Source organism: Opisthocomus hoazin, chromosome Z, assembly GCF_030867145.1.
Source record: "Opisthocomus hoazin isolate bOpiHoa1 chromosome Z, bOpiHoa1.hap1, whole genome shotgun sequence".
NCBI classification, from domain to species: domain Eukaryota; kingdom Metazoa; phylum Chordata; class Aves; order Opisthocomiformes; family Opisthocomidae; genus Opisthocomus; species Opisthocomus hoazin.
This window is the reverse complement of record NC_134454.1, coordinates 76,437,268-76,462,804: the sequence shown is the minus strand read 5'-3', so window position 1 is coordinate 76,462,804 and position 25,537 is coordinate 76,437,268.

Genomic DNA, 25,537 nt, shown 5'->3' with positions numbered 1-25,537 from the left:
AAAGTAAATATTAATACAGACTACCATGAATAAGTTAAAGTACACGGAGTCAAATATGTACATTGGTTTCCATTGATTCAGACCTTGCAGTATTGTGTCAATAATCAAGATACTATCGCATAGATATTTGTATTCTTCTCCAAAATCCAAATGCACAAACTGCACATGACTGTTCTTCTGAAAATCTGATCCTAATCTCAAGTCTACATTTCAAAGTTCAATTTGTCCGATTCTCATAACAGAATGTGGTACTTAATACTGCAGTGTCTTTTTGCAGGTATTATTATTCTCATGAATCTCTAGTTCTCAACTTTGCACTGCGGTATCTAAAAGGGATGATTTAAAATGTGAAAATCACTTTCATTATCAGGACTCATAAAAACTAGCAGATTGAAACAACTAATGGATTTTTCCTGTTGCTCCTAAAATATTTTAAACTATATAGTCTAATTACATGTCTGACAGATGCACTACACTATCTAAAGTCCATATTTTCCTGTTCAGACTTCAACAAAATCATGATATCTTTATTATGCTAGTAAGGAATGAAGAATTGTACTTTAAAACAATGTCAGTTCTACATATTTACTAACTCTTTATTAGCATGGATCATGTATTGAGATAGTCTTCAGATGCACTAAGAGTTAATATGTTACACATAGTTTACAGTGGAGTTAAGTTCTGTATCATTCCACTGGAAAGAGCAGGAATGCAAAGTAGCCCTTCACAGCCCTATCTACAAAAAGGCTGCAATTCTACTTGGCATTTTCATGAGCTGTCCAAGGCAGTGAGAAGTCCTGACCCATTCTTTCCTCTGCTCATGTGTAAAAGAGAACCTAGCTCCAAGCAAGCACCTGAAGATTTGGTTCGCTAAGAAAAGTACTTTTCCTTCATTACAACCAGTAGAAAGAAATGACTTCCAGTTGTCTTTTGACTCACAAGAAAATTATTAACTAGGTCAACTTTTAAAAGAAAATAAATTGCATCTTTGAAATGAAATAACAAACTGAATAAAATGCCATTAGACATGCCTCTAAAAAATCCTATTTTTTCCTAAACACATGTCGTTTTGCTCTGATCATCAGAGGGAAAAAAAAAAAGATATCATCTGCAAAAAAGAAAGTCACCTAAGACTCATGAGAAGCTTGTAATTGTACACAGGAAGCTTTGTCTATGAGTATTAATCTTAGATCTAATCCTATAGAATAGCCTACTTGTATCAAACAGGATGTTTAAACACTTTCCAGTTTTCCTCTTAACAGGATTATTTATTAAGATTACATTTTATTTCTTGCATTATTCACTCTGGTGATGAAACTACCTTCCTCTCCTATCACAAATGACCGGCTGTACTGGTTTTGGCTGGGATAGAGTTAATTTTCACAGGAAGCTGGGAGGGGACATAGTCTGGCACTGGCTGACCCAGATGATACCAGGTGACATCATGCTGAGTATATAACTGGGGGATCTGGCCAGGGAAGTGGGATTGTTGCTTGGGAAGGGGCTGGGCATCGTGTTCCGGGTGTTCTGTATCACTCACTTTGTATATTCTTTTATTAGTATTATCATGGTTATTTTTATCTTTATTTGCTGTTAAACAGATTTTATCCCAACCCATGAGTTTTGCCTTTTTTTCTTCTGATCCTGCTCCCCATCCCACTCGGAGGGGGAGAAGTGAACAAGCGGACGCATGGTGCTTTGTTGCCAATAGGGGTTAAACCATGACACCTGCAAATATCCCAGCTGGTTGATGGTGATCAACAGTATGTTGCCTCACTCTGTGTAGAAGAAATTTCACTTCAAACTCTCCTGAGAGCAGCTTACTAAAATGTTGTCTCTGTGGAGGGTTGATGTGGGTGTGGTAAGCAACTTACCATTTAAATAAATGCTGATGTACTTACAGGTTTTAAATATATCAACATTTAATTTACAAAATGACAAGGGAGTGTGTGATATGTATACGCGCGTACTATAACACACCATGGCTGTGAAAACTAAAAAGCAGCAGTTGATGCCCCACCTATAGAAACAAAGTTATTTCTGTAGCTGCTTCATGTGCATTGTGCTATTTTTCTGAACATCTTAACCACGAAAATCTGCAGGATGCACTTAATATATTCAGAACACAGAAATGGTTCCCCACTCTGCTGTCATAGTGTCATGGTATCCAGAGGGAAGGCATCAGGCAAAGAATAACTTTCTTCAAGAACATTAGCATTTTCTAATAAACAGTTAAAAAATCAGAAGGAAAATTAAGCTGACACTTCTGAAGTTCATACATGACAAAAGCAGAAGTGCCATAATCAAACACTACTGTAGCAAAAAAAAGTGAGTACAAGTATTTGCAGAAATTACCTCAGAGCCCAGAATAAAGTCTCCATGCCCTTTCACTGAATTTTCTTCACTACAGTGTAAATCCCATATATATCCCATAAATAGAAAATGATATTTTCATCTTTAAAAAATAAAAGACGCACAAGAGGCATTACCAACAACAATAGAACTTGCTGGCTACCATGTATCTCAATAGGGTCTGATATATCTGTAGATAAAACACTGACTGTAAATAAATGCAAAATTTGGTACTAAAAGGATGATTTTGGTGTTCAGAAAATCCTCTGAACAAGGCCCTGACAATAAAAATGACCCTGCGTTTGTCAGGAACAGCTCATTGCTGTAAATGTGTTCTAGACATAGTTCTGAAAGGACATTTCTGACACAGAAACATCCAAGTCAGACTAATCTGCTGAATCATTCACAAGAGATTTGAATCATTCACAAGAGATCGGGTGTGTCTGTTTAGAAGAGTGCAAACATAAACTGTAATAAATAATTATCTGCACACCTGGAGAACACAGAATCCTCTCTTCCAGTGACAGAGCAGTTTTCCAAGTCTAATTGTCAGGAGGGATAAGAATCCATTAGAGAAACCAGACCAATAAATCTAAACCATTGACTGTTACAGAAAAATTCTGACTTGTCTATCGAAATCAGATGGAAATTAAGTTGTTTGTGAGCGTAACACAGCCTTACAGCAATCTCCTGGGAACTGTGAAATATGAATACTACTTTGTACAGAATGCCATTGTAGGAAGCAATTTCATCTCAGTAACCCCAGTACATTTCTCTGCTTCCAGATGCTTGGAAATTTTTCTGTTGAGCAACTATCTACAATCTGACTCTTAAGATCTTCAAATTGAATCATTCTGTGTTTTTCTTTTAAGATTTTCAAATTCTGCTCTAAAAACTTGGAGGTCTTGAGTTATATTCCCTTCAGAATCCTGTTCAAGCAGTTCCTTAATTTCACTATTTGTAGTTAGTTGAAAATATGCCTCAGAAGTTCCTGTCTGTGCTTGCTTTTCATATTTAACAATTATGTAACGGCATTATCATTTTCTGAAACATAGATGGCGCCTTGCACAAATGTAAGGGAACTCCCAGCAACCACAGATCCAAAGGGACAATCATCAGTTTTCCTGTTTCAACTGTCTTTTACCTTTTACTCAGTGATCTGCAAACGTAGACAAGTAGACAAGGTTACAAAAAGAACCTCCATTATGCACATGCTTACAATGATTAAGATTACAGGATTTATTTTGAAACAGATTCAAAATACACAGCTGTTGTTAATTTTTAAACCAGTATTTATTCCAGTGTTTCCCTTCCTCACCTCATTCACTTCGATCTGTAAAGCAAGTCCAAGGAATTTTGAGGGAAACATTTAGTTTTAGCAAATAAAGGATGAATCAACTTTTATAATCCTTCCCTTTCCTCATGTACAATACACTTCAACTTTCTCCTGCACCTTTGTTACTAAGCATGTCTCAGATCAATCTCATTCAGTGCTGTCTAGCATTTGCTCATCTTCATTGACAAGCTCTTTTCTTTCATACTTAGCAGATCATTACAAAGCCCACCATTGTCATCAAGTTCATCACATATCAAGAACTCACTGATATTTATTTTCACCCTGAAAGACCCAGGTCAGCATGCCTTTCTATTCGGGCAATACTGAAAGAAAATCACATAAATAGAAACATAGCAAAGAGAAGTGCAGTCTTTTCGTGGTGGTTTTGTTTTTGTTCTTTTTTTTTTTTTTCATAACTGTCCTGATTTCAACTGGGAAAAAATGATAAAATTAATCTTCCTCTCAGTAGCTGCTGTGTTTAGGATTTAGTATGAGAAGATTGTTGACAGCACTAATCTTTCAGTTGTTGCTACGAAATCAAGGGCTTTTTCCAGTTTCTCATATTCAGCTAACGAGCAGCTGTTCAGGAGATGGTAGGGAGCATAGCCAGACAGCGAGCCCAAGCTGGCCAATGGAAATATTCCATACCATAGATGTCATGCTCAGTTTATGAATGGTGGTTGGCCGGGGGGGAGGAATCTTTGTTTTCTTTCTTGTTTCTGGGAGTTTGAATCCTCTCTTGTCCAGGAGTTCAAATTTCTTTTGGAATTTAGTGATATTCAGCATTTCCAGGGTTCCATGATTGTTGCTGGGGGACTGGCTGCAAATTGCTCATCAGATGGTGAGAAAAATTGTATTCATAGAATCATAGAATGGTTTGGGTTGGAAGGGACCTTATAGATCATCTCGTTCTACCCCCCTGCCACGGACATGAGCACCTTGCACTAGACCAGGTTGCTCAGAGCCCCATCTAACCTGGCCTTGAACACTGCCAGGGAGGGGGCAGCCACAGCTTCTCTGGGCAATCTGTTCCAGTGCCTCACCACCCTCAGAGCAAAGAATTTCTTTCTTACACCTAATACAAACCTACCCTCTTTCAGTCTGAAGCCATTACCCCTTGGTATTTGTCAGTTTATGTGAAGACGTCCAGCTTCAACCCAATATCGTCATACTATTGCCTGGGAGCTTTGGCAGCAGTAGAGATCTATATCTAGGCACAGTCCAGACAAACATTAATTACACATCAAGTCTCATAGGTTGTACCACTTTGTGCCAGCACTATACCTCCTTACAGACGCAGGTTGTGGACTGCTGGGCGCAGCCTTTCACAGAGCCCTCTGAAAGATGTGGCCTGCAGATGTGAAGTGGTAATAACATGAGAACTTCGACCTCTAGCAGCCCATAAGGCCTGCAGAGTTACTCTTAAAGTACTGTATTAGGCAAGGAGTCAAATTTGCGGAGGACCACATGATCATGAGCAGAGCAAGAGAAAACAAGCATATGCTAGCTCTTTGCCCCCATCCAGGTTTCTGCAGCCAAGGACCTATGTAATTCCCCTCAGAGTGGTGTCCTCAGGACCTTAACAAGAAACTTTCAAAAGTATTACAGATATCACCCTGAGTGACACACTCCAGGCCTTGTAGTAAATTAGTGGCAGATACAGGAACAGTCTTCCAAACCAGGATCAGTTCTTTCCTCAGATACCCATTCATCTTTACTTTGTGGCCTACTTAACTGGCAGAATGCCTTCCAGTCACTTGATGAGTGAGGAAATTCTGACATACCTCCTTCCACTGCACTGCCAGCTCCTGCTCTGATAGTACAGGTGTCAACAAATTTCGTGTCAACTAAAACTTTGTAGGCTGCCTGCACTACAGTGTGACTGAATCAAAGGTGATCAATGTCTTGAAATCTTAGTCTAAAAGCCAAGTACAGATATCTTTAATAGGATTTCTGTAAGAGCATGATAAAACTAATTTTTTAGTAATATCTTCTCTGAATTTAAGCATATTGCCTTACTGCAAAAGGAGAAGGGGGAGGGAGAAATTAAATGCCTTGTACATAGCACATGCAGAATGATGAAAAACATATAAATGTGACAATAAATTACAAAGGCTATGATTACCTCACAGATACCTTCATTCATCTCCAATATACAGAAAAATCAGTCATTCATGGGAAAACGCCTATCCATGTAAACCACCTGAGAATGTCAAGAAGTTCACTGTGTTCCCTTAGTAAACTGTGTTTTCTAAGAGAATGATAATAAAGTCTGTATCTTGTAAGCATCTTTATAAATTCTCAAATAACTTACAGTATACTATTTAAATGTAGATTTCCTTTCTACAGTGTGATTTCTGAATGAAGAAAAATTATTGGCCTTTTGATACCATAGGAATTCACTAAAGGGATGAATCAAAGCAGGTTGTCATTATTTTATGAGGTTCTCCCCCCAACATAAATGCCATTCTTTAAAAGAAACAGTGACACAATTTAAAATATATTTTAATCACACCATCTAATTACCAGGAAGAGTAAATCACTTAAAAATCATATGCAGAGTGTCTTCCTACTCTAACAAAAAAGAGTAATTAGCAATAAAATAGGATAGTACCATTTTGACAGACTAATGGAGTACATGGGACTTGTGGAATGCTTCTCCCATTGGAATGCACAAAAAAGGCAGCATCCTTCAAAGTTGTTACAGGGAAATTCAAAGATAATTTGGCTAGTTATTGAAATTTGCCATATAACAACTTTGAAACTGCCTTTGTCCCCAATTCAGATATATTCTTTGAAAGAGATTTCTTTTGTGCTTGTCTCAGAGATGCAGATGCACAGATTCCTGTTCAGCTCTACCAATTTCCATCAATAAATGCTTAAGAAGATTAAAGCTTCAGCACTGAATATGGCTGGGTACATCTCAGGGACATCTACAGAAAAATGACAGCTTTACAGAGACCACAGCCACAGTCCAGGCATTAAAGAAATAGTATGATTTCAAATTCAGTATTAATTATATTCTGTCACACATTTACTGAGCTATGCTTTCGAAGGAGACAGGTTGCTCACTACCATTTCTGCTACTGGAAAGCTGCCACGAAAACTCATTTCCTTAATCATTAGAAACCTTTGAATTTTATCCTATTTAACTCATTTTCCTTAAATATGGGAGGCCAGTCTTGCTTAGAGTGGCCTAGATTAATGCTCATAAGTGCCTTTTATTTGTATGGTAATTATTCCCTATTGTTGGAGAGAGTGCTTTATCTGATCCATGGTAGGCTAACTAGTGTCCTTTTCATGGGTGTAATACATACTCATCTTTTAACCAACTTTTACACCTCTCTTTTTATCATCTCAGACAGTGAATCTTTAAAGTTTGCTGGTCATTTTCGCTGTCAAAATTTGTAAGCAAGTTCTTCCATCAGCACTCTCTGACTTTTTGTGACACTATCATGCAAGGAAATATTAAACAAGAACAATCCAAGAAAAAAAAAAGGCAGGAATATTCATAATTTAAGAACTTTACCCTTTAATTGTCTATTTGCCTCAAAACAATATTCTTTAGTCCCCAGACACCATGGTGGTAGTGTAGTTATTGTACTGTTAACTTCATATTGTATTTCAAATTAATTGCTGACGTACCCTCACTCCTAAGCAACATAATATGTTGAAGATGAGGTTTTTGGAAAGTTTCAGATTAATTGATCAGGGATTTGACAAAAAGAAAACCTATGTAAAAAGTGAACAGTTTTTCACTTTTCTGAAAGCCTTACTTCAGCATGTCATCTACACTTACTAAAGCTATCCCATTCTTTTTGTCTATCTTCTTTGGAAAAAAAGTGCCTTTGTCCAGGCAATTAATTCTGGAAATATTTGCTATAATTTTTAAAATATCTTTAAAACATGTAAGCTATCCATCGATTTTGAAGTATTTGCTACCTGTGATGAAAAGATATGTCTTCTTGTCCAATGACAAGAAATCTACAAGGATCATCAACAGAATTTATAAAAACAGAAGTGATGTTGAACAAATTCCTGAAGTCTAAAACATAGGAATACATATTGCTAATATAATACTGCAGAGCAAAAAAAACCAAAAAAATGCAATTTCACTACAGAGCCAAATCAGACTGACTGTGTTTAAAAACACCATGCACAAAAACATAAGAAGGAAGCATTAATCATGTTTTAGAATGGTGAAAGATAAAATACTTCTAACGAATGCAAAGTTCTTTTCAGGATATGGGTAGATGGACCTTCCTCACAACTTTATTACCTACTCATCATTTTTATAATAGTTAAAGCTTATTACAGGTTTTTTCTTGCTTGATATTACATACCAGGCTTTTTTTTTCTGCAAACATCTTTAGAAGAATTAAATAAGTGCTGTAAGAAATCTTAGAGGGAACTGATTTAGAAATTAGTTGAAGAATCTACAAACATCTTTTATATTCTCCACTTAGAGGCTCCCACTGATTTTCTTGCACATCTGCTTTTAAAATGGGTAATCCAGGATATCCCATATGATCCCAAATTTCACTATGTGCATGTAGACACAGTGTCCCTTCATCTTCAGTATTGAGCATGTTGTACAAACAGTTAAATATTATTTTTGGACGTTAATGTTTACAGCCAGAGCTTGAAAATGTTAATAAAGATTTTTTTCTCTTAGAACACCAAAAATACTTCTTTTCAATTACAACAAAGAGACTGTAAGAGGCTCCCAAAAAAGATTGATTCCTCCTTGTGCAAGTCAGTAATTTTCTTACAAACTGGCTTAAAGATATCACCCAAGAGATTTTGCAGCTGTAAAACCTCAGTGTTAGCTCTCATGAGACTGAATGCACTTGTACACATATATTGGATGCTCTATGTATGTACGTAGATGTAGTCTGAATAGTGATGAATGACAATTTAGGAGAGAAAAGTATCTTGAATCTTCAAAGTAAATGGTGAAGGTCCAGGCTCTAGAAGCTTGGCACTCACTGCTCTCATGTGTAACCCTACTTCATCACACCAGAATACATCTATCACATTTCCAGTGCAAAACACAGGCTCTGATTTACCACTCTGCAAATACAATTACACACACTGGCTTTACAAAGCCACATCCTCATTCCTGACTGGGACAGTTACGTAACAACTCTCAACCCTGTTCAAATGGGACATAGTAACAAATCACACACCAATGAATGACGAATGCAAACACTGTCTACAGCAGTATCTGCAGGAGAAGGCAAAAACAGGGCAGCAAGATGTGAAAGGTAATATAACACCATGTAAGAACTGGGGAAGAGAAGAATTATGGACAGAAAACCGAAATGACAGTTTCAAAAGACTCCACATGCAGAGAGGTTCTTCAGCAGTAGCTTGTGGTCCCCTCAAACATTTTGCTTCACTGTTTTGGAAGAAACAAGTTAGCTTGGAACTTCTCAGCAGCTGTGAAATAAAAGGTCTGTATTGATTTCTGTGCAATAACTGCTGCTCCAAAGGGCTGTATTTGGCAAACAGTAAATACAAATGGTAAATATTTTAAAAATGGAAGGTGACCATTACTTACAGACTTTCCATTTTCACTTTCTTTCTCCCAAACGAAAGGATGACTCGCTATGATAGCTATAAGCCATCTCAACATGTGCAATAGTCAGATATCTGATGTAATTCTCAGGTAGACAAAGGCAAAAAGCAATGTTATTCTCACAGTTGATTGCTATAATCCTAGTAATTAACTCTTCCTTATAACATATAGACCTCAAACAGAAAGGTAAACTGACATTCCCTTTTGTGGTGTAAATAACTAACATCATTCCACATCAATATCACAATGCAGGATACACAGCACAGTTAGCATAATGTGATTAAAATAAGCAAATTCGACCTCTCAAAGGCTCTCCAGCTTTAACTGTCTGCCTCTCTTCAATGTGTCAGTCCCACTCCTAAGTGTAACCTACCATATACTCCACTAGATCCTCCAGAAAAAAATAAGAAAACAAATCTAAGCAAGCAAACAAATCTAAGCAAGTAAAGCACAGAAGTTTGTTGTCATTCCAATTCTAGACCATCAAAATTATGCAGTGAAGCTCAAAGTGGGCTTTTTTTCAGAATTGGGGAGAGGGAGATCAGGATAATTTGCATCACATCTAATTTTTGCAACCTGTTTCTCACTGCTGGTGTAGGTTTTCCGCTGTTTATGAAACATCCAATATTTGCCTCTTTATGAATGAAGATGAAAGAGATGTTACTGAGTTGATATCTGAGGAGGAGCAGAATGGAGAACAGGTGTTCTGCAACCACAGAAGAGTGCTTAGAAAAACAGTCTGCTGTTGTTCAAATTAGTAGGATTTAGCTTCAGACTGAAATTGGTAATGATACAATTACAATGAAGGGAAGAGTACCAGAAGGGTGGTGTTCCGAGGCCAGAATAAATCAAAAGAAAGGAAACAATAAATGATACTAATTCTGCAAATACGCTTACATAAATAAGGCATGATGCAAAGCAGTAACAGAAAACTGTATCTGTTTAATTTTGGGTCTCCTTCTGCTTCACTGCCTATTTTACCTGTAAGATTTGTGCTGTAAACACACCCAGAAGTCCTCTATCTTTCCACTGCTTCAGTTTCAAATATGGCATTTACCAGATTTTATGTTGTATCTGCTGCTACACAGTGAATCAAATTACTTATCAAATACAAAAGCTAGTAAAATAAACCTGTAATTCTTTGGCAACCAATCATAAAGTGTACGTTTTCATTTTCTCACACAGTTTGCCCACTGATTTGTAAAACTGTTCAGTTAAATCAACTGGTATATCTCCCCTACAGCACAAAGTATAAACACAAAGCATTTCAGCCAGTCCGGCAGAGAACACTGTGTTCCCTCCCAAAGTCACAATACTTCATCATTCCAGTTCTTTTCCAAAACTACAACTGATATTGAGAAGTTAAACTATTCTTTTCATAGCTAAGACTAATACCAGGTTACTCTTTTGCCACTTTGGTTTAGTGCTAATATAACCTGCACTGGTATTTTTCTTCTGCTTCAAAATTACAAGATGTATACAAAGTAACCTCTTCCTTTGAACTTTGAGAGTTGTCATACTTTTTTAATGCAGAACATCAGAAAATTATGTGGCTAAAACATGTTTATTTTGTTTCCAATTTCTTTGGCCCTAGATTGAAGATAACTTTTTAATGGTACATCATACTCCCATAAGTTTCATTTCTTTGCAAATGCATGTGCCGGATAAAAGATTTAAAAAATAGATCAAAAAAATCTATGAACAAATTTTGCTGTTCACGATTTATTGACTCAGTTTTGTTTCTGTTGGCATCAGTAATTATTTTGCCATTGATTTGAGAATATACATAATTACATTCTGTGCAATTTCATAGATATGGCACCTTCTTTTTAACTCTCTTTAGCAATTTCCACTTAAGACAGATTACATGACTTTTGGAGCCGTAACCAGGAGCTTCAACACTGAACTCTACCGAATGTTGTCAAATTAGAAAGCTAATGTTCTGTTCTGGTGATAGGGTTTATTGTGTTCAAGATTTCAGTATGTAAGTGTCTCATGATAATTTCTTCTTTCAGTTCTCAAGGTGAAGATCTTTTCACTGCCTGCATCATTAAATACAAGAAGAAACACTTATTAACTGCCTTCTAAATTTTCATGCCACTCGTAAATAGAATATTTTTATTCTTGATAACGATTTCCTTCACTGAACTACAGCTACAGCATCTTTGGAAACACCGTTATTTGCTAATTTTGGATGGGAGATTTTGATAATTGTAAATATAAACAGCAAGGTAATCCATTTCTCATCACTATTTCAAAGGACTAAATTATTCAGAAAATATTAATTTTGCCTGTAAAAAATTTTTAATAATGTCATTTTCTTAGCTTACAGATTAAAGATAGTGAACACAATCCAATATATATTAAGGTATATATTAAAATTATATCAAGTTAAAACTTGCTATCCCACTTATTTTATAAGAACCTCTAAGAGAAACATCCTACCACATTAGAACAGCTGTCACTCAAAATATGTGATGATCTGTAACATTCTACTTGATTAAATATCCAGTTAAGAAGAGTATGCAAGTCTTCCGTGGAGTTAAACACAAAGCCATATTTATAATCAACAAGTACATGATATCCTAAATGTGTCCTTAGGGACCTGACTTACGTCATTGAAGTTCATGGAGTTTTAGTCATTCTGGTTAGTGTTAAGCAGGATCAGAATCTGTCACAGAGTTTTAGCTCAAAGATAATCGTTCATCATGATATTTACCTGAAGTTCATTAAATCCTTGGAAATCTTTGACACAAGTATGTTACCAGTGGGAAGGTCAGGTAATCGGGGAATAGATCTAAACTTCCAGATCAAAACATGACATTGATTTTAGAGAGGCAAAACCACATTTACATGAAGATAAACATGATTATTATTTTTCTTATTCAGGAACAATTTTTACTTTTCCCAGCCCCCAACTGAAAGTGCTTCTCATGTGCATTATTCTTAATTACCTGAGTCTCCCTAGTTACTCTGCTGTAAGAATGGAGACCACTGCTTTATTGTGGTTGTGTGCAGCACTTCTCAGTGTGGGAGGGTAGGAAGGAATCGGACTGACCTGCAAGAAAACCAGTAAGCAGTAACTCTATAGGAAAACTCAAACTGTTATGTAGAGGTGAAGTCTTGCGGGTGATGTTTCTTCATGCTTAATTTTGGGTCTTTCCCCAAATAAGTGATTAACACACAAAAAGGATTCTGTTTTTAGCTTATATTTGAATAATCATAGTTTCTTGAATAAAATGTTATTGTTGTTACAAACAAAAATGTGGTTTCTCTTTTCAGAAGGTGGACCTGAAGAAATCCATTTCTCAGAAAGACAGTAGAAAACTACTAATCCTTTCCAACAGTAAAAATTCAAAACTTCTTTGCAGTAATTTCCTTATAAAACATAAAAAAATAACTACAGTAAAAATACATTATTGATAAACAAAAAAACAGCATACAAAGGAAATATCAGAGCTTCATTAGCCAAGGCATTTGCATCAGACATCAGTGCTGGCAGTGGATATCCAATTAAAAAAATCTGATTTTTTTAACAGATAATGTAACCTTTCTCTGTGTCCAAGAATTGAATTTCACTTTGTAATACAATATAGTCTTCATCCACTCCCTGCTGTTTTGTAATATTCATAGTATGTATAGTATTATGACACAATAAGGAAAGGCCAAAGACAAACCGAAGGCTTTAAAGTGAGATCCAAAAGCCTAGTTTCCCGAGGGACACTGCACTGTCACTAGTGACATCTCCTCTCTCACAGGTACAAGAATCACTGAGATGAGGACAAGACCAGAGCAGGTGAGAGAATAAAAATAAGAGATGGACACAAAAATTGGGCCAGGGGAGGGGATTGTTATATAGGTTCAAAAAAAATAGTACTCTACAAAAATACAAGAGGATTAAACAAAAAAATACGGTCAGTTTCCGCAAGTAGCTAAGTAGTTTGTTTCCCAAAATTTAGGAATGGCTCTTTTTAAGGATTATTTTAAAGGAAGAACTGCAAGGTTGACAATAGGAAATAGATATGGAATGAATAAGGACTGCAGAATTAGTGGAGGCAATAAGAATCCACAGATTTGAGTTGTAGTCCAAAGGATAAATAAACAAACGGACACAATGGAAATGCTGAATGACAGGGCTTTTGGGGGACTTGATGTTTCAAAATTATCATTTATATTTGGTCACAGATGAGTAAGAGCAGGCATATGAGACATCAGAACCTTAATTTCTGAAGTATTTATTACCAAAAACTTTCATAATACAGCAACCAGAAAAACAATAGGGATTAAACAATAATAAGCTATACTTCATTGGAACAGTTATGTACAACGAGCATATATTTAGAGCTCTCATGACATATGGAGATATCAAGTGAACCACCCATCACTGAAAGCAAAAATATACATATTTTTAATAAATTAGTGGGAATGAAGAAGACAAGTTTTCACTCTCGCTCTGTTACCTTTATCACAAGATTACATGAGAAGCTACATTACATCAGGCTGGCCAGACTTTGAATTGAGGACTATCAGGAACGTATCTGCTGCAGACATTTTCTGTATTTTCTTTGACATTCCTGTTTACTTTGCACCTAAAGCAAACACTATCATTAAGAATAGAGTGATGTCTTCTTTTTGTGATTTCACTAAATCACATCCTGAGCAGTAAAATTGCTTCTACTAAAATTCTTCCTGCAGTTCTTGATGCATGCTACAATCATCTTTATCCTCATATTAAAGATACCTAAGGAGCGTTATTTCACCTGATTACATTGCCACATTTCACCCCAAAGGTGACCACTTTCCTGGCCACTGAACTTATTTCTTGTCTATTCGTAACAAGAAAAGTACTTTCTGGTTTAGAGATGTTAAATAAAGGTTATATATTATTATAAATGCACCTCTCAACTGCCATAGACCGACAGATTTAATGACTGGGACAAGAATCACAGAGCAAATTATTATTAAAATAACGCATGGAATGCTCCTGCAGTTAAGGCTGGGTTGACTTTCTATTTTCAAGCCCACTATGCAGTCTGTAATATTGCAATACTCTAAAATAGCCTGGGGCTTTGTGAACAATATGCCATTAGTAAAGATAGAATATTTCTTTTCTTCTTTTCTAAAACGAGTGGATAGATTTCTGTTTCTTCCTCCCGAGTTGAAAATAATCTTGTCCTGTTTTGAACTTACATCCAAGTAACATTTTCAAGCAGCTAATAGATGGAGGCATTTCACTATGCTAAAAAATTGTAGTATTTGTACATTTGGAAAACAATTATTGAGGATGCAGAGTAATTAACTGTCCATAACCTCATTTGTCATGACATTGATTCCATCATTTATCTTCAAGGGATTTTTTTTCCCATCCCACAATCCCAATGATGTCAGTGCATGTGTACTGGGGTGACAGTACAGTAACAGAAGGAAAACATGACATCTTCATTTCCATATTACCTTTCATGCCAAAATCACTTCAAAGCACTGTAAAAAATACAGTCCTCAAAACCAGAAATTTGTTTCCTATGTTAAAATGCAGTATTTAAAATGGCTGTCCTTTAGCTTAATATATATAGGTGGAATTCATATTTTGAACGTGATGAAGTGCGTGTTGTGATAGGACAAGGGATAATGGTCATAAACTAAAAGAGGATAGATTTAGACCGGATGGATAGAAGAAAGCAATTTTTTACAATGAGGGTGGTGAAACACCGGACCAGGTTGTCCAGAGACATGGTCAATGTTCCATGCCTGGAAACATTCAAGGTCGGATTGGACAGGACTCTGAGCAACCTGATCTAAAGGCAGATGTCCCTGCCCATTGCAGGGGGGTTGGACTACAAGTCCCTTAAATGCCTCTTCCAACCCAAACTATTCTATGATTCCATGATTCAATAAGTGATGAAAGCTGTGAAGTTATATGGTGAAAATTAATTGAACTTCCACGAGTTACAAACTTGTGACTATACACCCATGGAACACTAAGAATTTGGAAGCTGAAATAATTTCCTCCTCTCAGCTCACAGCCTTCCAATCTCCTCTTCCCCATTGACTGTCACACCTTTTTTTCTCAAAGTAGCAAGAATTATTGCAAAGATTAAGAGCAAATGTTTGAATAATACTTTCAAACAAAGTATAACATCACTGAAGCATCACTAAATGAATTTTAATAGCTTAAGGAAAAAATAGGTAAGATTAAATATCACAACTTCTGATTCATGGATTTTCTAAATTACAGTTTTCCTTTCATCTCTCATTACAAGAGCCCATGGTTTTTCATAAACTACTGTGATAGTTGCTTACATCCAACAGTAATAATTCCTTCAAGTGCATTCACTTCAAGAAAAGAAACAAGTGCTGCCTGCGTTAGCAAGTAGCATAGGGCAACAGAAGTCAATTTGTGCAGTGAAATCATTGGTGCTGAGGACCAATGCCCTTTCTGTCTGTGTCACAGGCCTCGGTCCTCTGAATTGAATGACCACCCATGGTTAGACTGCACTAGGTGCACTGGCATGCAAGTCCTGGTTCAGTGTTCTCCGAGACTCTTTTGCAATGCAGACCAAAGCTAAGTGAGATAGTTGCTTCAACACTTAAAACCTAATGAAGGTGTACTTTTAATTAATTTGATGATGCTAAGTGAATATTGAACCAGTACTATGGCCTAATCATAGAATAGTGTCATAGAAAGCATTTTTTTAAAGAAACACCACCTTAAAGGAAAGGGACTATGGACATTGAGAAAAACAGAATAGAATCAGGGAAACAAAACCTGGTAAGGTTTACCAAGGTTTACTTTTAAATGTTTGTCACTTTTCTACAGAGAAACTAATTCTTTTTATATGCAGTTTAGAATTTACATATTAATTTGAATCAAATTTAACTAAGTGCTAGTGCACCCAAGCTTGCTAACTTTATCACTGAAAAAACATCAAAGATGCCCCCAAAGGAACATGGTTAGTTAAGTCCTCAGACCAGATACTCAAGTCACGTAAGGCATGATTTGAAATCCTACTGAAACCAACAAGGTGTCTCTTTTCCCCAGCAATCTTGATCATGATCCTAAATGATGAAAAGCAATAAAGACATTACCGTGTTTTGAAAAGATTACAGTATCACTTTCAAATACAATGAAATTAAATAGATGAGGTTGGTGCAAGGAAAGGGATAACAAAGTAGCAGCTAAACAACAAAGTTATGCAAAATGATGCATATAACTGTTGCTAAAAGCGAGTACAGTATAACTATTAGAAGCATCATGGGAAAAGATTTGGAAAAGAATAGTAAAACAAATGACTTCATTGCTTTTGTCACAGAATTTTCTCCCATTCACAGGGACAAGAAGAGAGAAAGCAAATGGATGCTGCCTGAAAGGAGCAGATGCTTGTTGGTCAGAAGAGACTGTGAATGTTGCTGGGGTGAAGATGGAAATCTGCCTTCCTATACACCTGTAAGGGAGCAGGACAGCTGCTAGTAATAAAATCTCTAGAAGACAGGCAGCAGTTGTTTTTACTGCAACAACTAAAAACTGAATGAATATGACGTAAGAACAGTGTCCATTTTTTTCAATTTGGAAAATGCAATGGAATGGAGTAGGTACATAATTCTCTAGAAAATGTTTCTTCCTGTACTTCTTCAAGATGCATCCTCTACATTTGTGAAAAGTAAAATACAAAATAAGTCAAATACCGCTACTTAGCTTCAACTGGTCACTGTAAGCATTAAAAACCTGTACCAAATGTACAAAGAAATAAAATCAGATTAGTCTGGATTTCTCTTTACGGTTACCCTTCTTTGGAAAATGTTAAACAGCAGAAATAAAAATCATGCACTTGAAAAAAAAGTGAATTTCCATCCTGGATATGACCCCTATAGTCTTTGTGTTTCCTAATATCACAAACATACAAAGGCTGTGTTACACAATGTAAAAGCAAAATTGTAATAGTTTGTTGGAATAAAAGCTGCTAATAAAAGCCATGTTAACTTCTTTAGAGCCCAGCTCTATTTCTCTTTAAGTGCATATGAAATTTTTACTGACAGTATCAGAGTTCAGGTCAGGCCCCTTATCATCCCTGAATTATTCATCAAGAAAATGCATCAAATACACAGAGCAAAACTATACCACAACCACAATACATACCTTAACTAAAACACAGACAACACTGAAATGTGTTATTTGAAATAGAATACCCAGCACACAAGAAAAGAAAGCAGACTAATTGGGAGATACCTCCAATGCTTATGCAGGAAAGTCATCAGCATCACCATTGGATTTAAATTCCACTGTCCCTTTGACAATTTCAGCTTTGTTTATATCCTTAAACCATCACAACTATCACACCATTCTTATAGTATCCAAAATGTAGCTCATGAATAATAAAGTAAATATAATTAGAAAGAAGAAAGTATCAGAAGCAAATCAATTAATCAAAAAGCAATTTTTGATAGCAAACTCCTTACTCTTTTTGAACTTGAGAAAGACTTGCATCATCTATGATTGCTGTAGCCTGTGGAAAAAAAACCCAAACAATAACAAGTTAAAAGGCAGTAAAATTTATTATTCACTAATGTGCATAGTGTTAATGGCCAAAAAGCTTCCTGACTGGAGTTCCATACTTCAAATTCCGTTTAATACAGCTTAATATTTTAAATATAGTACCACAGTCAACACCAGCCTCAAGACAGCCACTGCAGTAGCTAGGGATCACCTTTACACACAATGCTCTGCAGCTATTGCCTAACATAGATTCATTAGAAATACATTATTTCACAATAGGTATAACCTGAAAGATTTTAAAACAAAAGACTAGATAAACTCAGTCCTTCTTGAGAAAGAATTTTAGCTTTACCTTTTTCATATTACTGTGGATCTACATGAAATACATTCATATAAGTGCAAATCCCATTAGCTCCAGAATACAATGAGTTATTATAAAAAAACATGTTTGTCAACATTTTACTAGAGAAATTTACTAGAGAAAATGTGTTTATATTTTTTGTTCCAAACTTACATTCCAGCTGCAATCTAAAAATGCAGGTCTTCTGCTTTTAAAATTACAACGTATATCTCTAGCTGCATTGAGGACAATCATTCAGATAAGAACTGTGTTTATTTACCTTGTCACCACTCTGCACCTTTTTCTCACAGCTGACCTCATTCTTTGAAGTAGATACAAAATCTAAGTATCAAAAAGAATTGAAAGGAAACTCATTTAGCCAATTCTCTTGCCCAAAGACAAGATCTAAACAATTCACAGCATCTGTCCTTAAACCTTCAGTGACAAGGATTCTACAGTCTGTCCAGGAGTTCGAAAATATTGGCTTCTTTTTTTCTCTAATGCTTAATGTAAATCTTCCATCCTGCAAACTGAGCTGTTATTTCTTGCCCCTTCCAGAACAAACACTGGCATCCCCCTTGCCATTTTCAGATATACTTTGCATATTTGAACACAGTTCTGAGAGCTTCCTCAAGCCTTCCTTGCTTTGGACAGCCTGAATTCATTCAAAGTTGTTAGGTGGGTCATGTTTTCCAGAAGGTTATTCTCATTGATCCTTTTTAGCTTTTCTCCAGTTGGCCAAAACTTTCTTGAAATGCAGTGATCAAAACTGAACAAAATACTCCAGTTTAGGCTTAATCATTTTCAAATACAGTGGACATCTTACTTCTTCATATATCTTACTGAGGACATTCTTATTTCATCATCTAAATAATTGTGCTTGATTATTGCACAGTAGCACAACAGAGCTGACAGATACTCAGGATAGCTATTCGTGCTTTCTGGTCTTTCTTTACAAATTTGCCATTCTCCGCCCTGCATTTTGCATTTTATTATTCCAGCCTTCTTCACTTCGAAATGTTTCTCATTTATGCCCTTAATCTTTTTTCCTAAGTATCTGCTGGCATTCCGGAGCTCTTTTTTCCATTAGAATTCTTTCCTATGGGATTTTGTTTACTAATGGTAGTTTTATTTTCTTCTTAGGAATAATGAATTCTATCATTTCGTTACCACAGCCATCAATGTTGCTTTTCACCTTCAAATTCTCAAACAACTCTACACTGACGATTTGAATGTCAGATGAACTTCATCCTGTTTTCCCTCTTACTGTCAGAATAAAAAATCCAGCCAACACATCCCAAGAACTCGTTCATACTTTGCATCCTGCTACATGGTGTACTTGTATCAAAGTTCCGCCTAGTCTAAATGATTTCATCTACCTCATCACCTTGGATTTATGTTTTATATTTGACTAACCATGGAAGCATCTTTGTTATTTTTCTTTTATCACCACTATGGACTTTAAACATGTGTATCTCCTGACAGATTCTGCCTTTCAGAGCAAGCATGTATGCCTCAACATATGGACTAGTATTTTATTCCTCTTCTTCTCTCTGTCCTTACTAGTAAGGGTTAACATTCTGTATTCATATTTCAATCATGACTCTTATCCTCTAAAGTTACTGTTGGGTCAAACAGATCATAAACTTGAGAAGGTAGTAGGATTTTCAGCTCTTTATTACGATACTTATTGCATAAGTATACCATACTAGAAAAAATGACTTAATTTGGTGGTTTGTAAATAAAATATAAACTCTGTCCTATTCATATTAAATTGAATTTAATTAATCTTGGACAGTTAGTTTTTACCCGCTTGATTTGTTTTTATTCTCACTGCACAAATGGGTGCTTTACTGAGTAGGTTTCCAAACAGTGCAAAATGTTAGCATATTTTTTAAACCTGGCAAACTCATAACATTAAAACAAATCACCCATATAAAAAAAATTATTAATATTAAGGGTAATAGAACTTTTTTTAAATGAGAAAATGTCTGATGCAAATCTCTGACGCAAAATTTTTCAACAGCTCAGAAAAGCCAGGAAGATGTCAAGATATAGTAGTGTCATTATTAGCCTATCACCAAATACCCATCCCAGTATCAAAATACATTTATATTATTGTGATTTTGTTATCATAGGAAAAATACTATTTTGAAGTTATTTTATAGACCTGTAACTTTAAAATACATCAGCAACAATGAATGGACTGCCTAGTAAAATTTCAAAAGTCTCCTTAAACTTTCATTTAATTTCCTTTAAGATAATTAACAGCCCAACAAGGAAACCTTTTAAGCCTATTGTTTCTTTTTGAGGTTTCCTTTAACAACTGTTTTAGTAAGATACTTCACTAATATAATTTAGAAAGTAGCTTTTGTGGAAAGTGCACCTTAATTCGAATGTTATTTTAATGTATTGTTCGTTTTCAAGTATTTCTTTTTATGTCTTGTTCAATGAAACATTTATGAACATTCTAGGAGGCAAATAATATGATTTGGCAATAATAGCACAGTACATCTGTTACGTCTGAAGCAATATTTACTCAGAGACCAGGGGAAACTTAGGAAAATGAAATGGTTGCAGAAATGTGAGCAAGAAATATCTCTGAAAATGCACATTTCAATCCATAAGATTCCCTAGAAGGATATGCATTTAGCCATTGAAATAGAAATTAAAGCAGTATGTTATCTTTCAATAGTCTGTATGTATGTATCTTTCAACAGCAGTATGTTATCTTCATCTCTTTTGTTGATAAGACTAGAGAGGATTCACACTGTCCGTAGCAGCTACTAAAATATAACAGTACAATTTTCAAATAAACTTTTTCCTGAGTTTAAGACACACCACATTGTTATTCCAAATTCTGAGGGCTGTACATCGTTGCAGACATGCAGTATGCAAATTAAACTTCTTTGCTCCAGCTGAGGCTGTACTATATCCACTGAGTAACTCACTTTCTCAGAAGAGCAGACAGTATTTGCACCATTAACCTTCCTTGAGATTTTACTGTGCGGGGAGCTTTCTTCATCATTTTGATGTTACTACATAAGAGCCGTGGTATGGAAACCACCCTAAAGAGAAATACCTTTGGATATGTCCTGGCCATGGACCTAAGTATCTGCAGTCTTACCCATTTAGGGCATAGCACAGACTCTAAATGGTGGTTTAAGACAATAGTAAACTGTTTTTACTCTTTCCCATGACACTTGCTATTATCAGAAAGCATCTGCTTTAAATTGTTTTAGTGGAAACTGACACAATTCAGGTGTGTCCATGAATCCTAAAAAAGCGTATTGGAAAGACTATGTTTCTTAGAAAAAACGGAAATCTCATAGTGAACACTAAAGTAACTATTTCTGCACTCCCAAATTTGAATACTATAATAGTCTGTAGAAATAAGATTTGTCTGGGGTACTAACATCTATAGATTACTCCTCCAAAATCAAAATAATAACTTAGTAAATGTATTTGTTTTTCTTTTGCTACACAAATATTTAAAATTCTCTAACAGAAAAAAAGAGGATTTTTTCCTCTTTAAAATCCTTGTGTGGGCCTTAAAGGCTCACAGGTGTCAGATCCCCTCACAATGCAATGTTCACAAACTAGTAAAAGAAAACAAATTACTCTCAATTTTTAAAGATCTGAGAAAAAAAAATAAAAGAATGAAAAATAAAGAAATGGGGAACAAACAGCGTAACGAGACAAGGATTGACCTGAACTGCTCAGTTATTCTACTCTCCCATTCTTTCTCATTTGGTCCTTGATCCATTGAGTGTTTATCTAGACTGTAAACTATTTTTTGCGAGGGGATTGGTTTCTGACTCTAGTATTTGTCAGTAAAACTTCCTGGCATTCTGTACTAACAAGTAGCTATTACAAACAGCACCATGTATATTCTCTTTCATACAAACTCACTAGATTTTTTAACAGTCAAGAATGAGGATTAGAAAACAGATTCCATATTTCAGCCTAGCAAACTACAAATTAGCTGAGCTTAAATGGATGAATGAGCCAGATTCCAGGAGTAACGGAAGAGAAGTTGATAGTGCCACCAGTGGCAAGAAGCATTGAAAGGACAGAGGATAAGCTCATGCTAAAGGACTGGAAGGCACATAAAGTGTTGGAAATCACGACATGAATCACTGTAGCATGAAAATGGCTCTCATTCACAAAGCTGAATGTTTCTAACTAGAAATCCTATATTCTATTGGATTATATATCTATATATAGGATTATATATAGAACATATCCTATATTCTATAGATCAAGTTTGAGACTGCCTAAGAAACCTGAAGGTGCACAAGTCCATGGGGCATGAGGAGATGCACCCACGGGGACTGAGGGAACTGGTGGACGAAGTTGCCAAACCACTCTCCATCGTATTTGAGAGGTCATGGCGGTCTGGGAAGGTCCCCACTGACTGAAGAAGGGGCAACATCATCCCCATTTTTAACAAGGCAAAAAAGGAAGACCTGGGGAACTACGGGCCAGTCAGCCTCATCTCTGTGCCTGGCAAGATGATGGAGAAGATCCTCCTTGAAACCATGCTAAGGCACATGAATAACAAGGAAGTTATTGGGGACAGCCAGCACAGCTTCACTAAGGGCAAATCGTGCCTGACCAACTTGGTATCCTTCTATGATGGGGTTACAGTGTTGGTGGACAAAGGGCGAGCAACTGACATTGTCTACCTGGACTTGTGCAAGGCATTCGACACTGTCCCACATGATGTCCTTGTCTCTAAATTGGAAGGACATGGGTTTGACAGATGGAGCACTTGTTGGATAAGGAACTGGCTCAATGGACACACTCAAAGAGATGCAGTCAATGGCTCAACGTCCAGGTGGAGACCAGTGACGAGTGATGTGCCTCAGGGGTCGGTACTGGGGCTGGTGCTGTTTAATGTTGGTGACATGGACAGTGGGACTGAATGCACCCTCAGCAAGTTTGCCGACGACACCAAGCTGTGTGCTGTGGTTGACACGCTGGAGGGAAGGGATGTCATTCAGAGGGACCTTGACAGGCTGGGGAGGTGGGCCTGTGTGAACCACTTGAAGTTCAACAAGCCCAAGTGCAAGGTCCTGCACGTGGGTCGGGGTAATCCCAAACACAAGTACAGGCTGGGCAGACAGTGGCTTGAGAGCAGCCCTGAGGAGAAAGACTTGGGGGTACTGGTGGATGAGAAGTTCTACATGAGCTGCCAGTGTGTGCTTGCAGCCCAGAAAGCAAACCATATCCTGGGCTGCATCAAGAGAAGCATGACCAGCAGTTCAAGGGAAGTGATTCTGCCCCTTCATTCCGCTCTCGTGAGACCCCATCTGGAGTACTGCGTCCAGCTCTGGAGCCCCCAACATAAGAAGGGCATGGATGCGTTGGACAGCGTCCAGAGGAGGGCCACGAAGATGACCAGAGGGCTGGAGTAACTCTCCTATGAGGACAGGCTGACGGAGTTGGGGCGGTTCAGGGCGGTTCAGCCTGGGGAAGAGAAGGCTCCGGGGTGACCTTAGAGCAGCCTTCCAGTACCTGAAGGGGGCCTACAGGAAGGATGGAGAGGGGCTTTTCACAAGGGTGTGTAGTGATAGGACAAGGGGGGATGGCTGTAAAGTAAAAGAGGGCAGATTTAGATTAGATATCAGGAAGAAACTCTTCACCATGAAGGTGGTGAAACACTGGAACAGGTTGCTCAGAGAAGCTGTGGCTGCCCCCTCCCCGGAAGTGTTCAAGGCCAGGTTGAACAGAGCTCTGAGCAACATGGTCTAGTGGAAGATGTCCCTGCTCATGGCAGGGGCATTGTGATGCCATGAAAAGCCAGAGTTGAAGACTCAATAGTCAGAGGGCTATTAAGCAGGTATTCTTTATTGCGGCGCCGGGCACACAGGGGATCTCCCGTCCAAACGTGCGCGCCAAACACCCTGTCATTTCAGGTTAAATGCAATCACAACATACATGTTCACTGTGTTTCCAAGAAATGCTTAGCATATTCATGACTTTTGCAAGAACTAATTAACATATGTTAATATCTTTCACACATGTCTGTTAGTGTCCTCGGGTGGTCTTTGGGGGTCACAAGATGAGGGCTTATACTCCCCACCACAGTGTCCGCTGCTTGACCTTTGTTTCTGCACAAAATCTGTTCTAAGATTACGTATACCGTGTCCTTCCAGGTTGCTTTGCTCCAGTCTTGTTGGCCTCTTGGTGCCTCTTTATCTCTGTAGCTTGGTACATCTGCCCTCCCAAAGCTGAGCTGTCTGGGGTAGAATTATTTAGGAGCCTCTCTATCTTAGAGCTTTCCTGTCTTCTCAAAATAGCAAGTCGAGTTTGTCTAAGTAGTGTTATTGAGAAGCCTCTTTGTCTTAGAGCTTTCCCGTCTTCTCAAAACAGCAAGGATCTAGTTTAGTTTAATTACAATCACTCTGGTAAGTGGAAATTTTACATTTACAGGTATCAGATCCCTCCTTTTCTTTTGAGGATTTGAAGCTAGAAAGCTATGAATCCTCACTATTGTATTTTATAGGTATATTTTCAAATTTCTTCAGTCTTTCATTCCAAGGGTCCGGGAAAAGTATTTTCCGGTTTCTATTTGGTGCCTAATCTTGTTTCTTTTCTAGTCACTGTATGTCTCAACCAAATTCTGACAACGCCAAAGGAAACATTTGAGACATATGTAAACAAGTATTCCTAAAACCATCAGGGTGATTAATCCCATCAATAATTGTTTTAACCATTCCAAATTAGGGAGCCAAGAGGTTACTTTATCCCGTAAATCTCGAAACCCCAAGGAAGTATCATCCAAAGCTACTTCATGGAACACTCGTGTTTTCTCCCAGAGCATATTCAGATCTGCTTCTATCTGTCTGTCTTTATTGATATATGCACAGCAACAGGTATTAATGATCATACATACTTCCCGTTCTTTGGCGGTCAATAAATCTAATGCCATGCAGTTCTGTAGCACAACTTTACTAAGGGATGATACTTCTGTCTGTAAATATTCCATAAATTTCCATGTATTGTTAGATATTCCATCTTCTCTAAAACTGTGGAAATGTATGCTGTGGTTTTCTCTAGTTTGCTTACTCCTAGCCACAGCAAAAATCATCTGACAAAACTATGAAATTTTGTTCCCCTACTTACAAGTGCGTTGTCTTCCCATTTGGATCGTTTTTGTATGTCCTCAATACACCTTTAGGTATTTGGGACTGGTTGTATATTCGGTCCTGGCTGACTAGGAGATCTATGATACACATTCCCTTCCAACCCGCAGGGAGTCGCTTTCTGCTAATGCCATCACCACATAGCCACCAATACCCGTTGGGTATATTTACAGGGCCCGTCTGTGGCTGTGAGGTTAGCTCTGTAAAATGTTCCGCGGTTTACCCAGCCGACTGATACATTCCTAAAATAATCCCAGTTCAAGGGGCTATAGGTTTCTAATTGGGT